Here is a 15,694-nt window from a genome sequence, read left to right as displayed (position 1 = left end):
AATACATATTGAAATAAACCAAACAATTGACTATAAGTATTCTCCATAATCATCATAAAAAACAAATGCAGAATGTTAGAATATTGATATAGAATAAATCAGTATTCTATTTGGTGGAGTGGATTTGTGAATATTTCAACAAGCAGCATTTTTATTCTAGTACCTTGGAATGCATTAAATATAGTACAGGTACTATCAATTAAAGTGTCTGAAAATTAATTACAACAAGGAACAGAATCATTCAACTAATCACAGCCAGGTCTAAATAAATTAGTTCTTAATCATAGCTTTGAAAGGAGAGAGAAAGAAAGCAACGTCAAGAAAGTCAAATTGCCTTCCCTTGGGCAAAGACATAATAAAACATGCAATATGTCAAGAGTTTAACTCCAGTTTTGTTGATAAGATCCTCATACAGTTTTAATAATATTATTATATATTTCCCCTAAATATGATTTTCAATATAAGTGTTCTCTGTTAGATAAAGGACGTATTTGCCAAAGCTAGTTTAAAAGCTGTAGACAGGTGACAATAGTTAAAAGAGTTAATGGAGAAATATGTCCTTTCCAGATTCTCAAACTCATTTTTCCCTCAAACCAGCTTGTAGTTGGTGGGTTCCTTTTCCATAGATTCATACAGGAGGGTTGCCTCCTCTATATTCTTTTGTATGAAAAGAAAGAAAAAATGCTGTCCCAATACCTTTTCCATTTAAGAATTCAAAGATTAAAACTTAAATGCAATAATTTAGGAACCAAGACATACCAGGAGTTTCTCTCACTAGTTATCTAAAAAGTAAAATTGTTGCTGCTTTTTAAAGGAAAATAAAACAAATTTTAAGTTAAACAGTCCAATTTTAAATGCCAGTCTTCCCACTCACTAGCCATATGAATGGTTAAATTACTCAATCTTTCTGAATTTCAATTTACTTGGTAAGTGAAACCAGAAAAAAAGTTGTCTATATTGCACAGAATGAGAGGATTAAATGAGATAATTCTCACAGCACCTCAATAATGTTCAATATTACATAGTATTTATAGTTTTGTATTTGCTGGCATTTGATGATTCATTTACTGAAACATTTTAAATTCTTGAGGTTTTAAATGTGGTACACTTCTTGACTCTGCACTTAAGCTATTGAAAATGGTGGGACAGAGTTTGTTAAAACATTTGGATTTGGTTTACAATTCCCAGGTGGCTCAGTGGTAAAGAATCCACCTGTCAATGCAGGAGACACAGGACATGCAGGTTTGATCCTTGGGTTGGGGAGATCCCCTGGAGGAGGAAATGGCAACCCACTCCAGAATCCTCACCTGAAAAATCCCATGGACAAAGGAGCCTGGTGGGCTACAGTCCATAGGGTTGCAAAGAGTCAGACACGACTGGGCACGCATGCACTGATATACCACTATTTATTTTTCATTCTACCATGCATATCCAAGGAACAACCTTGAGAATGTTATAAAGGGCACAAGACTTGGGGGGGGGTGATGTTTAGGAACAGGCATTAAAAGACTGTCCTAAGACTCTGCTTATAATTCTAGTACACATTTATTTATCTGTGCATTCTAAGGCAGGTATGAACAGTTTCTGTAATACACCATTTTCTATACAGTAGCCAAAAGGATCAATGTAAGATGCAAAGTTGACCATAATTTCCCTGGCTTAAAATTCTTGGTATTCCTTTTTGCCCTTGCAATAAAGTCCAAACAGTTTAACAGGGTTTATTTACAAGGTGCTTTTGATTAGGTCCTAGCTTATTCCTATAACCTTCTATTGCAATTTTCTATCTCTGGTGCTGTGTGCTGTCTTCTACAAAATGAACAGAACTCCCAAGGAGCCTTATTTCTTATACCTTTTGTCACTTTCGCCCTTTGGCCCATGCTCTGCCTGCTAGCTCTGATTTATTCTCCAACTTATGTGCTGCTTCTGTTTCCCGAATTACATACCTTTTTGGTGTGCTGATAGACCATCCTATGCATGACCTCAGAAGTAGTTCTCAATTTTGCATCTAGTATTGCTACTATTCATACATTTTGCTTCATTTGACCATTAGAATAACAACTGTTTTGCTAATTAATATACCCCCAACACCTAACACAGTGTTACTAACACTAACACTGTACCTAACACAGGTACTTTGTTATCATTGTTTAGTTGCTAAGTCGTTCCGACTCTTTTGTGACTCCATGGACTGTAACCTGCCAGGCTCCTCTGTCCATGGAATCTTCCAAGCAAGAATAGTGGAGCGGGTTACCATTTCCTTCTCCAGGGAACCTTCCTAACCCAGGGATCGAACCCTAGTCTCCTGTGTCTTCTGCATTGGCAGGCAAATTCTTTACCACTGAACCACCAGGGGATCCTGCCTGGTACTTAGTAAATCCTTAAAAATATTATATGAATGAACCATGCAGCATTGCAATTTCATGGTTATCACTCATATTTCTCTCCATATTTTGAGCTTTTTAAGAATAAGGCAGTTTCAGTAAGTAATGCAAAAGATTTGTATTGAATGGAGAATACCGTGATAAGTTCCTTGAGAACAGGAACCTTGTCTGACTTTGTCTTTGCTTTCATGTCACTTACACCTGGCCAATGTAAGCACTATGCCAATGTAGGTTGAATAATAAATGAATTAATATGACTTTGACACTTCTGATCCTGAGAACAACGAAAATGTCAAGTTACCCCCTACTAACACATATTAAATAGTTATTTATTAAGGAAAGAAATGAGTGAAGGAATAACGACAAGAAATTATGATGTTAGAATGAAGGAATATTATTTTTGGTGGCTTTGTCCAATTCTTTGCAACCCCATGAACTGTATCCTGCCAGACTCCTCTTTCCATAGAATTTCCCCTGGCAAAAATACTGGAATGATTTGCCATGTCCTTTTCAAGGGATCTTCCTGACCCAGGAATTGAACCTGTGAGGGAATATTGACAACCTACTTAATAATCTTCTCATAATTTCTTCAACTTTGAATTACCTAAATTACCATATCATGCTTACTTTGAGCTATTAGAGATGCAGAAATATTTAGATCTCCCCATCCCACTTAGAAAGTGCATTTCTGTCTTTTTTTTCTTTTTTTTTTATGGAAAAAGTAAAACAAATGATCTTTACCAACTACAGGCTGACAAAGAGGGAACCTGTTTTGTGAGATTATGTATGTGTGTGTGTGTGGGGGGGGTGTATTGTTCCATAGCATTGTTTCACTCTGATATTCATGTTAATTTCAAAATACCAAATGGTTGCTTGGTATTCACTAAGAAATTATACTCAAAGTGAATTTTAAATGATTTGTGTTTTGTAATCTTAAGAAATGAATGGTAATGATGTGCCCTTATAGTCATGTAGTACATTAATCTCCACCTTTGCTAGCTAATTGTATACATTCTTGTCTCCTGAACAACAAACACCATAGAAAGACAAATCACTTGTCTTTATGGAAAATATTATATATGGATTAAATAAATCTTGTGAGCTTTTATTGAATTCATACTGTTATAGAAAATTGTGACTTTAGGACAAAATGGGATTTATGTCTGAGCTGGAGGATGAAGAGAATAGGAAGTGAAGAGCGTGCCAGGACTCATCCAGAAATCAATGAAGAATAAATAGAATAATTAATAACAGTCCAATACAGCAACACTGTGGGCACAGGGAATGGTTCTTGGCTCAAGATATTGGCAAATCTAAGCACAAGAGTATACTGAGGCATATTTGAATTAAGGGGTAAAATTATGCCATCAAGACTGGACTGAACAGCCTCCTCTGTGTGCTAACTTAATCATCAGGAAGCCTCTCCATCATGTTAACCTACTCAAAGCCTAACAACTTAAAACTTTGGATCCTCAAAAGGTACAGTCATCTCTTCCTTAGTGTCTGAATGCCAAATCTCAATGAAGATGTGTTTTTCTTGCCACTACAATAGGCAAGAGTGATGGTGTAATGTAATGGGCCAGTCCAGATTGTTATGGTGATGGGAGGGAAGTCATAACATAACTGATAACAGGGATGTATGTACAGATAATTTTTGAGTGAAACATTAATGGTGCTATTAAAATAAATAAGAATTCATTCATAAATAAGAGCAGCTAAAATAATAGATAATTGAATTCAGTAAAGGGTCTGTGACATGGACTCCAAACTCATCCTGCTTCAAACAAAGCAAGATTATTTTTATCACTTTTATATACTGAGCATCTACCTGAGACTTTAATTAGAAAACCTGATGTATTTGCTTAAAAATCTGGGAAATTTCTGACACTGATTAGCGTAAGGTTTACTTTGAGGAGCTGAGGACAGTATTCAAGAGAGAAAACTCATGGAAAAGTTGTTAAGAGATGATGCCTCCTAAAATGAAATTATACTCATTGTGCGAAATAATTGTTACTAGTAAGTAAATAAAAGGAGCAAGGAAGTAAAAAATAAATTAAATAAATAAGTAAATTAAAGGGTCCAGAGATTAAAAAGGAGATCAGAGATTAAACAGCTAGCACCAACACCAACTAACCTTTCCAAGTTAGGATTCATTGCCTAGAGAAAAAATATCCATGTAGCTGTGATCCTTTGTTTGCTTAACGCTGCTTTTGAGGAATCCTGATCACATACTAAATGGGCTAATCAGAAATGAAAAGTTTAGATTTTATAACTTCAAGAATCCACATGATCTTGAGAGCTGCTGGTTGGTTGGATAACTGCATATTAGAAAGAGAGAAGATCTTCAAGACTAGGACCTCCCTACCAATCCTGCACTGTTGGTGGGAATGTAAATTGATACAACCACTATGGAGAACAGTATGGAGGGTCCTTAAAAATTAAAAACAGAACAACCATATACTCCAGGAAGCCCACTCCTTACATATCTTTGCAAAAGATAAAAACTCTAAATCAAAAAGACACATGCACCCCAATGTTCAGAGCAGCACTATTTACAATAGCCAAGGCATGGACTTTCACTTTCATCAAGAGGCTTTTTAGTTCCTCTTCACTTTCTGCCATAGGGTGACGTCATCTGCACATCTGAGGTATTGATATTTCTCCAGGCAAGCTTGATTCCAGCTTGTGCTTCATCTAGCCCTGTGTTTCTCATGATATACTCTGTATATAAGTTAAATAAGCAGGGTGACAATATATAGCCTTGACGTACTACTTTCCCAATTTGGAACCAGTCTGTTGTTCCAGGTCCTGTTCTAACTGTTGCTTCCTGATCTGCATACAGATTTCTCAGGAGGCAGTCAGGTGGTCTGGTATTCCCATCTCTTTCAAAATTTTCCACAATTTGTTGTGATCCGTACAGTCAAAAGCTTTGACATAGTCAACAAAGCAGAAGTAGATATTTTTCTGGAACTCTTGCTTTTTCAATGATCCAGTGGATGTTTGCAATTTGATCTCTGGTTCCTCTGCCTTTTCTAAATTCAGCTTGAACATCTGGAGTTCACGGTTCACGTACTGTTGAAGCCTGGTTTGGAGAATTTTGAACATTACTTCGCTAGTGTGTGAGATGAGTGCAATTGTGCAATAGTTTGAACATCTTTGAAATTGCCTTTCTTTGGGATTGGAATAAAAACTGACCTTTTCCAGTCCTGTGGCCACTGCTGAGTTTTCCAAATTTGCTGTCATATCGAGTGCAGCACTTTCACAGCATCATCTTTTAGGATTTGAAATAGCTCAACTGGAATTCCATCACCTCCACTAGCTTCGTTCGTAGTGATGCTTCCTAAGGCCCACTTGACTTTACATTCCAGGATGTCTGGTTCTAGGTGAGGGATCACACCATCGTGATTATCTGGGTTGTGAAGATATTTTTTTTTAATAGTTCTTCTGTGTATTCTTGCTACCTCTTCTTAATATCTTCTGCTTCTGTTAGGTCCATACCATTCCTGTCCTTTATTGTGCCCATCTTTGCATGAAAAGTTCCCTTGGTGTCTCTAATTTTCTTGAAGACATCTCTAGTCTTTCCCTTTCTATTGTTTCCCTCTATTTCTTTGCATTGATCACTGAGAAAGCCTTTCTCATCTCTCCTTGCTATTCTTTGGAATTCTGCATTCAAATGGTTATATCTTTCCTTTTCTCCTTTGCCTTTCACTTCTCTTCTTTTCACAGCTATTTGTAAGGGCTCCTCAGACAACCATTTTGCCTTTTTGCATTTCTTTCCCTAAGGGATGGTCTTGATCACTGCCTCCTGTACAATGTCAAGAACCTCTGTCCATAGTTCTTCAGGCACTTTGTCTATCAGATTGAATCCCTTGAATCTATTTCTCATTTCCACTGTATAATTGTAAGGGATTTGATTTAGGTCATTCCTGAATGGTCTAGTGGTTTTCCATACTTTCTCCAATTTAAGTCTGAATTTGGCAATAAGGAGTTCATGATCTGAGCCATAGTCAGCTCCCAGTCTTGTTTTTCCTGACTGTATAGAGCTTCTGCATCTTTGGCTGCGAAGAATATAATCAGTCTGATTTTGGTATTGATCATCTGGTGATGTCCATGTGCAGAGTCTTCTCTTGTGTTGTTGGAAAAGGGTGTTTGCTATGACCAGTGCATTCTCTTGGCAAAACTCTATTAGACTTTGCCCTGCTTCATTCTGTACACTAAGGCCAAATTTGCCTGTTACTCCAAGTATTTCTTGACTTTCTTTTTTGCATCCCAGTCCCCTATAATCAAAAGGACACCTTTTTGGGGTGTTACTTCTAGAAGGTCTTGTAGTCTTCATAGAACTGTTCAACTTTTCTTCTTCAGCATTACTGGTTGGGGCATAGACTTGGACTACTGTGATATTGAATGGTCTGTCTTGGAAATGAACAGAGATCATTCTGTCATTTTTGAGATTGCATCCAATTACTGCATTTCAGACTCTTTTGTTGATAACAATGGCTACTCCTTTACTTCTAAGGGATTCTTGCCCACAGTAGTAGATATAATGGTCATTTGAGTTAAATTCACCCATTCTAGTCCATTTTAGTTGGTTCCTAAAATGTCGACGTTCACTCTTGCCATCTCCTGTTTGACTACCTCCAATTTGTCTTGATTCATGGACCTAACATTCCAGGTTCCTATGCAGTGTTGTTCTTTACAACATTGGACTTTACTTCCATCACTAGTCACAACCACAACTGGGTGTTGTTTTTGCTTTGGCTCCATCTCTTCATTCTTTGGCTTAAAACCCAACATTCAGAAAACTAAGATCACAGCATTTGGTCCTATCACTTCATGGCCAATAGATGGGGATATAATGGAAACAGTGACAGACTTTATTTTGGGGGGCTCCAAAATCACTGCAGATGGTGACTGCAGCCATGAAATTAAAAGACACTTGCTCCTTGGAAGAAAAGTTATGATTAACCTAGAAAGCATATTAAAAAGCAGAGACAGTAGTTTGCCAACAAAGTCCATCTAGTCACAGCTTTTATTTTTCTAGTAGTCATGTATGGATATGAGATTTGGACTATAAAGAAAGCTGAGCACCAAAGAACTGATGCTTTTGAACTGTGGTATTGGAGAAGACTCTTGAGAGTCCTTGGACAGCGAGGAGATCCAACAAGTCCATTCTAAAGGAAATCAGTCCTGAATATTCATTGGAAGGACTGATGCTGAAGCTGAAACTCCAATACTTTGGCCACCTGATTTGAAGAACTGACTCATTGGAAAAGACCCTGATGCTGGGAAAGATAGAAGGCATGAGGAAAAGGGGACAATAGAAGATGAGATGGTTGGATGGCATCAGTGACTCAATGGACATGAGTTTGAGTAAACTCTGGGAGTTGGTGATAGAGAGGCAGGCCTGGTGTGGTGTATTCCATGGGGTCTCACAGAGTCGGACCTTACTGAGAGACTGACCTGAACTGAAGACCTGGAAAAAATCCAAATGTCCATTGACAGACAAAATGGTAAAGGAGTTGTGGTATGTGTGTGTGTGTGTGTGTGTATATATATACAAGTACACAAACAGACATATACACACAATGGAATACTAATCAGTAAAAAAGAATGAAATAATGCCATTTGCAGAAACATGCATGGACCTAGATATTATCATACTAGGTGAAGTAAGTCAGACAGAGAAAGACAAATATTATATGATATCACTTACATGTGAAATCTACAACTAATACAAACAAATCTATTTATAAAACAGAAACAGACTCACAGACATAGGAAACAAACTTATGGTTACCAAACATGAAAGGGAGGTAAGGAAGGATAAATTAAGATATTAAATTAACAGATAAACACCAGTATATAAAAAACAGATAAGCAACAAGGATTCACTGTATAAATCAGGGAACAATAGTCACTATCTTATAATAATCTATAATGGAAAATAATTTGAAAAACATATATATGTTTGTCTATATATCTGAATCACTATGCCATATATCTGAAACTAATACAACACTGTAAATCAAATATACTTCAATTAAAATGAAAGACCTCTCTCATTAACTCTTACCATCCTGTTTGAGAGGATCACTCCTACATATGTTACGATCAATGTATGTCCTTCTTGTGCCTAAGGAGTGAGTGTGTCATCTTAATATGTCTTAGATGGTAACAGTATAGATAATAGATTATTGTCAAGTATGTACTAGAAAATAATGTTAGCACTGTATTAAGCATTTATCAACCAGAATATCCCCAATAAATATTCTTTTCATTTTTTTTTTAAGTCAAAAAACTTAGGGCAGATAGGTTAAGCACCTTGACTAAATTCAAGTGGTTAATGAAATTTGAACCTGAGTTAGTTTAATCCCAAAATTGATTCCTTTCTCTTTTACAACACAAGATTTTCTATCTCAATTTTTTATTTTATTTTTTAATGTTCAGAATGATTCCTACATGTAACAGGAGAATATAGTGACAGAATTATTTTTTTTAATGCTCAGAATGATTCTTACATATAATAGGAGAATAGAGTGACAGAATTTCCATTTTTTAGTATTGCTCCTTTCTTCTTCTTAAGTAATTTTTTATTTGATCCAGCAGGACTTTAAATATAGGGCTAGAGTAATTTCACATCTATTTCTCCAAATATTCAGAGTCACTGTCTGATAAAAACAGTCTATACAAATACCCCTGTGTTCTCTGACCAGGAGTAATCGTGTAGTGATTCATATGGAGTCAGATGACTCCTTGCTAATCCTTCGTATTATGAATAAAATGAGGAACAGCCTGTTAGAAGAGGGCATAAGTGCAATTCTGTTTGGGGAGCAACTTTTTGGGGGAACAGCAAAGCAAAGTTGGTGAGACAGAAAATTCGCTTATGCACTAACTACAATACCAGCCAGTCCTATAATTTTTCCTTGGCAAAACACTTCATTTGACTTTGTCATTTTAAGAACATTTGAAATTAATACAAATCTGTGGTTTCAAAGGAGGTTAATAAGACCAGAATATAAAGCTGCTTCCTGTACTTTAAATAGAAACTTAGATAAAGTACTTTTCAAAGGCATTTTCCTAAATATAGGAAAGAAACTTCTAAATTGGAGCAGCAGTGTGCATTAGGGACTAAATATCTGAATCTCTTTTGTCTTAAAGTAGAATAGCTTGTCAGTGACATTGGGCACTGCAGTATTGTCCATGTTAGGACTCATGTACAGAGTTTCTGATGACAAGAACATTTGCTATTAAATTCTGAATTCATGCTGAGTGACAGACAGAATGTCTCCCACATCTCTGCCACTTGCAGACAACTTTCACAGTCTTAGTTTTCCCATTAGGAACATGGCATGTGCCATCCCACAAAAACGCAGGTGGCTTCCAATGAGCAGTGGCCACTATTGCTTTTGAGAAATAGGAAAACTTGTCTGCCTTCACCAAACCAGTTATTCAGCCAACTCTACATTGGGGAAATTAATTCTTGAAGCAAAAGATTTCATTACATTTATAACTACAAATATTGTTCTTAGATATAAACTGCCCGGCTCACTTGACTTGGTGACCTTTTATGTCGATGTATCTAATAGATTCATAGTCTGTTCTGGGAAGAAGCCTTTTTTTCCCCTTAAATTGATCTTTCAACTTCTTGAATATCAGATGAATATTAAGTCCTTTCAGAGGTATCTGAAAAGTCAAAGAACTCTATGTACTTTGCAAGTTTGGCTTCCAACTTGCCTCATAGATTCAGAATACCATAGAATCTCAATGGTAGAAGGGATTTCAAGGGTGATTCAGTCTAATGTGATAGCGTGTCTTTCTTCCTTACTGCCACAAGAACAAAATATCTAATTAACTCTAACTTTCCAAGTGCCTGATAAATATGTCCTAGTTATATAATGACACATTGGAAAAAAATAAGCTAGTCTATCTCAGACTTTTCCAAAAATAGATGCATTTACCACCAATTTTACAAGACTATTTTAGGTGGGATTTGGACAAGTGTTGGTATATTATTTCATTTATTTTAATATACCTATAAGATTTATTAATCTATCCTTGAATGAGGAGGTAATAATAAAAAAGTTGTAAACTTAAAAACATAGTAGATCTTAAAATAGTATGATAAAGAAAAGTAAAGGTGACATCACTGATGGTAAAAAATTGTGAGGGATAGAATGAAAGAATGACAGAAATTTGTTTTACTCTATGACACTACCAGCTTCCTAGGTCTTTACTGTTATTTTATTATGATGACGATATTGTCATTTGTATTATACTATAGAAAAATATAGTATGATTTTATGATGTCATTGAAATGTGAAATTCTAGCTTATTTACTGTTTTTCACCACTTGACCTATATATTATTACTCTGGGGTTGAGCACTCTCATCTGTTGTTATTTTTTATTGTTTTCATATCATCGCCCCTTTATCCTCTGATGCTTCTATTCTTTCTTTGTATCCCAAGTTTATGATCTAAATGATAGTTTTGAAGGATAATTTTTGAAAGATATAAGTAGATTGTTTATAAAAGGTTCTGACCAGTGTGTTGCGGACAAGAGAGGTTGTTGGATTTGACAAAGAGCCAGAATTGAGAAAATTCCAAATTATCTTGATTTTTTTCACATTAGATTAGAAAATAAATGTATGTATTTATGTATCTATTATCTTCTAAGAAACATTTAAAGAGACCCTCATATCTTTATCTTTCATTATACACAGAGGTTCTGCTTGTGGTACTTTGAAATATAAAATAGAGAATTATTAGAAATGCAGATATTCTCTTGTTAAAATTGGACTGGCAGGCTGTGAAATCCTCTCCTATCATTATTTCTGACATTCATTTTCATTTTCATCTTGGAATATTATTACAATAGTACTCACTCCACTGTCAGATTTTTTGAACAGAAAGGCAGTATGAATGCATTAAACCATTCACTGAGCAGGAATTACGCAGTTGGTGCCCATCTGAAATTAGTACCAGGAGAAGAACTTGTCAGTGTGTTTTCCCAGAGCAATGATTTAACAGGGCATTTTTTTTTTTTCAGTTTCTTCTGTTATTTTTCTACATGACTAAGAATGATGGATATGCCCATCAGTTTACCCAGGTCGCCACAGTAAATTACACGTACATTATCAGCCCTTTGTTTCTCCTGGTCTTCTTTGGAGGAAAAACAAGGTGTTTGAAGAGACAAGCTCTCTAAGGAAGACTAATGCTGAGTACTTGACTCTTACTATGTCTAGATATTTGAAATACTTTTCTAAATTGTGTCTCATACCCCAGCTTACTAGTATTTCTTTCCAAAAAAAATGTTTATTTTTAATGTGTTTCTAGGGAACAAATAAAAGAGGTTACATCTAGTATGATTTCAGCACACATTTTCCTTTCAGTGTCACTATGAAGTAACACTTTTCAAGTTCATATCCACGCATTAGTAACAAATGACCAAAGAAAGGTTTCCAAGGTTGAGTAAACTGTATATGAAATGCCTCCAAAGAGTTTGTTGTTGTTGTTTTACAAAGAACTTTTTCTCACATGTTATTTGCCTCCACTTTTTAACTGCTGATTTGGGTTTGTTGTTGTTGCTGTTGTTGAGTGACTAATTCAACTTATTCTTAAGTCTTAGTCACTTAAGAATAAGTGACTAAGTCACTTATTCTTAAAAATTGTTCTGAGTCTGATTCTGATACTTCCTCTGTCTCTTTGACTGTTTACTCTTTGGTTAGAGAAGAGAAGCCATAACAAATATTATAATAAAATCAGATTAAAAAGAACTGCAATAAAATACAGATAAAAAGATAAGATAAAGGGTCAACAATTGTTAAAAATGTGAAAATCTAGATGAAATGACTACTTCTGTAGAAAAAAAATATGAACTACCAAGAGGAAATTAAAACATTCACATAAAATTGTAACTATTAAATAATTTGAAATATTTGTTTGAAAGGTTTCCATAAATAAAACATGAGGCCAAATTGTTTTTTACAAGTGAGTTTTACCCAACTTTCTAGGAAATGATCAGTCCAATTTCATGTAAACTCTTCTGGAAAAGAGAAAAGACAAAATACTTTCTAATTCCAGAGAAACCAGTTAATCTCCAAACCAAAATTAGGCAAAACCATGACAAGAAATGAGAACCAAATGTTTGTACTATTCATGAATATAATATAAATTATAAGTAAAAAGATTATCAAAATTGATCTATGCATTCATTAAAAAACAAAACAGAAATGATGCCCTATCACTAAGTTGGATTTACTACAGGACAACTTGATATCATAAAGTTAATATGTAATTTACTCAATTAGAAAACAGAAAGACTCCCCTAATATTCAACCACTATTCATAACCTTTTTAAGCACTGTGTTTTTAAAAAGGCATAAACCTCTGTAATCCTGTGATGAGTTTCTTAGAAAAAGAAAGGAAAACACAGCCTAAATGTGGAAATACTATGAGCTCTTCTTTAAAATCAAGAGCACAGCAAGGAAGCCTACTCTCACCACTTTCCTGCATTTCTAGCAGACGTTCTCCCTGCCCAGTTCTATTTCTCCTCTTTGCTTTCACTAAGTTGAACCTGCATCAACATGTGAAGACATTCTATGATCGATCTGTCACAACAACCCCAACTGACCTCTTGCTCTCCACCCTCATAGGACCCTTTATTTTTTTAAATTTTATTTAACTTTACAATATTGTATTGGTTTTGCCATATATCAATATGAATCTGCCACAGGTATACATGTGTTCCCCATCCTGAACCCTCCTCCCTCCTCCTTCCCCATACCAGCCCCAAGCATCCAGTATCGTGCATCAAACCTGGACTGGCGACTCATTTCATATATGATATTATACATGTTTCAATGCCATTCTCCCAAATCATCCCACCCTCTCCCGTCTCCCACAGAGTCCAAAAGACTGTTCTATACATCAGTGTCTCTTTTGCTGTCTCGTACACAGGGTTATTGTTACCATCTTTCTAAATTCCATGTATATGTGTTAGTATACTATATTGGTGTTTTTCTTTCTGGCTTACTTCACTCTGTATAATAGGCTCCAGTTTCATCCACCTCATTAGAACTGATTCAAATATATTCTTTTTAATGGCTGAGTAATACTCCATTGTGTATATGTACCACAGCTTTCTTATCCATTCATCTGCTGATGGACATCTAGGTTGCTTCCATGTCCTGGCTATTATAAACAGTGCTGCGATGAACATTGGGGTACATGTGTCTCTTTCAATTCTGGTTTCCTCACACAGGGCCCTTTAAAACATCTCTCTTGATATTAAAACATTTTAAAACATCTCTCTTGATGCTGATCTATTCAAACCTTCTGTCTGAAAGTCTAATTAATTCCTAGATGATCTCCCAGAAGAAGTCTGAGAAAGTAAGTGGTAATATAAGTTTTGACACTACACCATCACTTCAGGCTGCCCATAGAGTCCATTTTGGGGTGGTATGTAGATGCAGAGACACTTCCTCTTGAGGAATGGTCCAGTAGGTTAGAAAACCCTGACCATAGCGATTAAAGCAAGTTGGGAGTGGGAGGCTGGTAGCTTAGATGGAGGCAGTTATTTGTCGTTGTTAGAAACTATAAAACCTAAACACCAAATTATCAACATCATAGTCAAAGTCTTCATGCTTACAAAGTATTTGAGGTGTACCTGATTTAGGTCTATAGGCCAACTTCAGGGCCCTTATTGCGGAAGACTTTGGACCTGAAACATGGGATGGGAACATGCAGGTGGATGTTTCCAAAGATGTTACTTCTCCGATTGCTTCTCTCACAGCCAGCAGAACTGATCTATTCCTCACCAGAGAAAGCACTGCCCCTGTACTAGAAGACACTGTAGAGGTTATTTTCTCCTACGAAGCTACATAGGCCCTCAGAAGGATCTTTTCCAAATCAAATTCCTGTCTGTCAATCAGTAATTAGAATTCAGGTACAGCATCAACTCAGCCAGGGACCTGAGGGTGGAGGAAAGGACTGTGGACCACAGAAACCACAAGAATAAGTGGGCTTGTGCCAGACTGGATTCTGAGGGTATGTGATCAAGGGGGTACAGAACATAAGACAGGACAAAGGAGAGCTCATTAACTTTAGTCACTCTCTTGAGATGTAAAATTTCACAATCTGTCAAAATCTTACACATCTATGAAATATCCTCTGAGTTGTTTTCGATTTAATCAAAAGTGCACCGGAATGTTAATTTTTTTAACTTATTATTTTTGTTATCTCTGTTAATATCTCTGTGTTTATAACACAACTGAATGAAAATGAAAGTACTCTCACAACTAGCAGCAATATAGGTGAACATTAACAAAATGATAAAGAATCTGCCTGTAATGTGGGAGACCAGGGTTTGATCCCTGGGTCAGGAAGATTCCCTGGAGAAAGAAATGGCAACCCACTCCAGTATTCTTGCCTGGAAAATCCCATGGACAGAGGAATCTGGTGGGCTACAGTCCACGGGGGTGCAAAGAATTGGACACGACTGAGCGACTAACACATATACTATACATAGTATTATATAATTGCATAGCTAAATAACTAACGTATATATATATATATATATGTATACATGCAAATACATATTTTCTATAGGAAAAAACTATATAAAAGGAAAGAAATGACAAAAATATGAGATTGAGAATGTTCATAATTTCTAGGGAGAGTCTTAGAATTATGATTGTTCGATAAGATGGTTAGATTATATTCAGAGTAAGAGATTTTGTTTGGGTGGTAGGTTCATGGTGTTCATTACATGATTCCAAGTAACTAATTAACTTAACAACTAAAAGGTAAAATAAATAAATAAGCATCATGCCTAAATTTATGGTTCATCTCTAGGAATTACAATGTCAAGCATGCTATCATCATGGATTATAATTGATTTAATTCCATACAGTAAAGTCCAAAGTGTGTATGTTCATGCAGGTAGAGAATTAAGGTCAAAGTTGAATCAGAAAAGTGTTTCCTTAAAATATAAATATGTTTTCAGTATTTACATATTTGTGATGATTCTCATGTATGTCTAATTATTTGACAAACTACTTCTTAAAAGGTGGAAGCAAAGTCCCCTGCATTTCAGTATTGCCAGACACTGTTTTTCTTCTAATTACTGAAGTGTGATAGCAATGATGGGATGTGATTTCAAAAAAAATGTCATTAAAGGCGCAACAATTTTCTACACACTCTCTCTTTTAGATCACTTGGTGTGGGAGAAGCCAGCAGCCATGCCATGAAATAGAGTTGCCATATTTAGCAAATAAAAATATAGGAAACATTTAAATTTCAATTTTGATGAATA

The sequence above is a fragment of the Bos javanicus genome, chromosome 18, assembly GCF_032452875.1.
Source record: "Bos javanicus breed banteng chromosome 18, ARS-OSU_banteng_1.0, whole genome shotgun sequence".
NCBI classification, from domain to species: Eukaryota; Metazoa; Chordata; class Mammalia; order Artiodactyla; family Bovidae; genus Bos; species Bos javanicus.
This window is presented reverse-complemented; position numbering follows the sequence as displayed.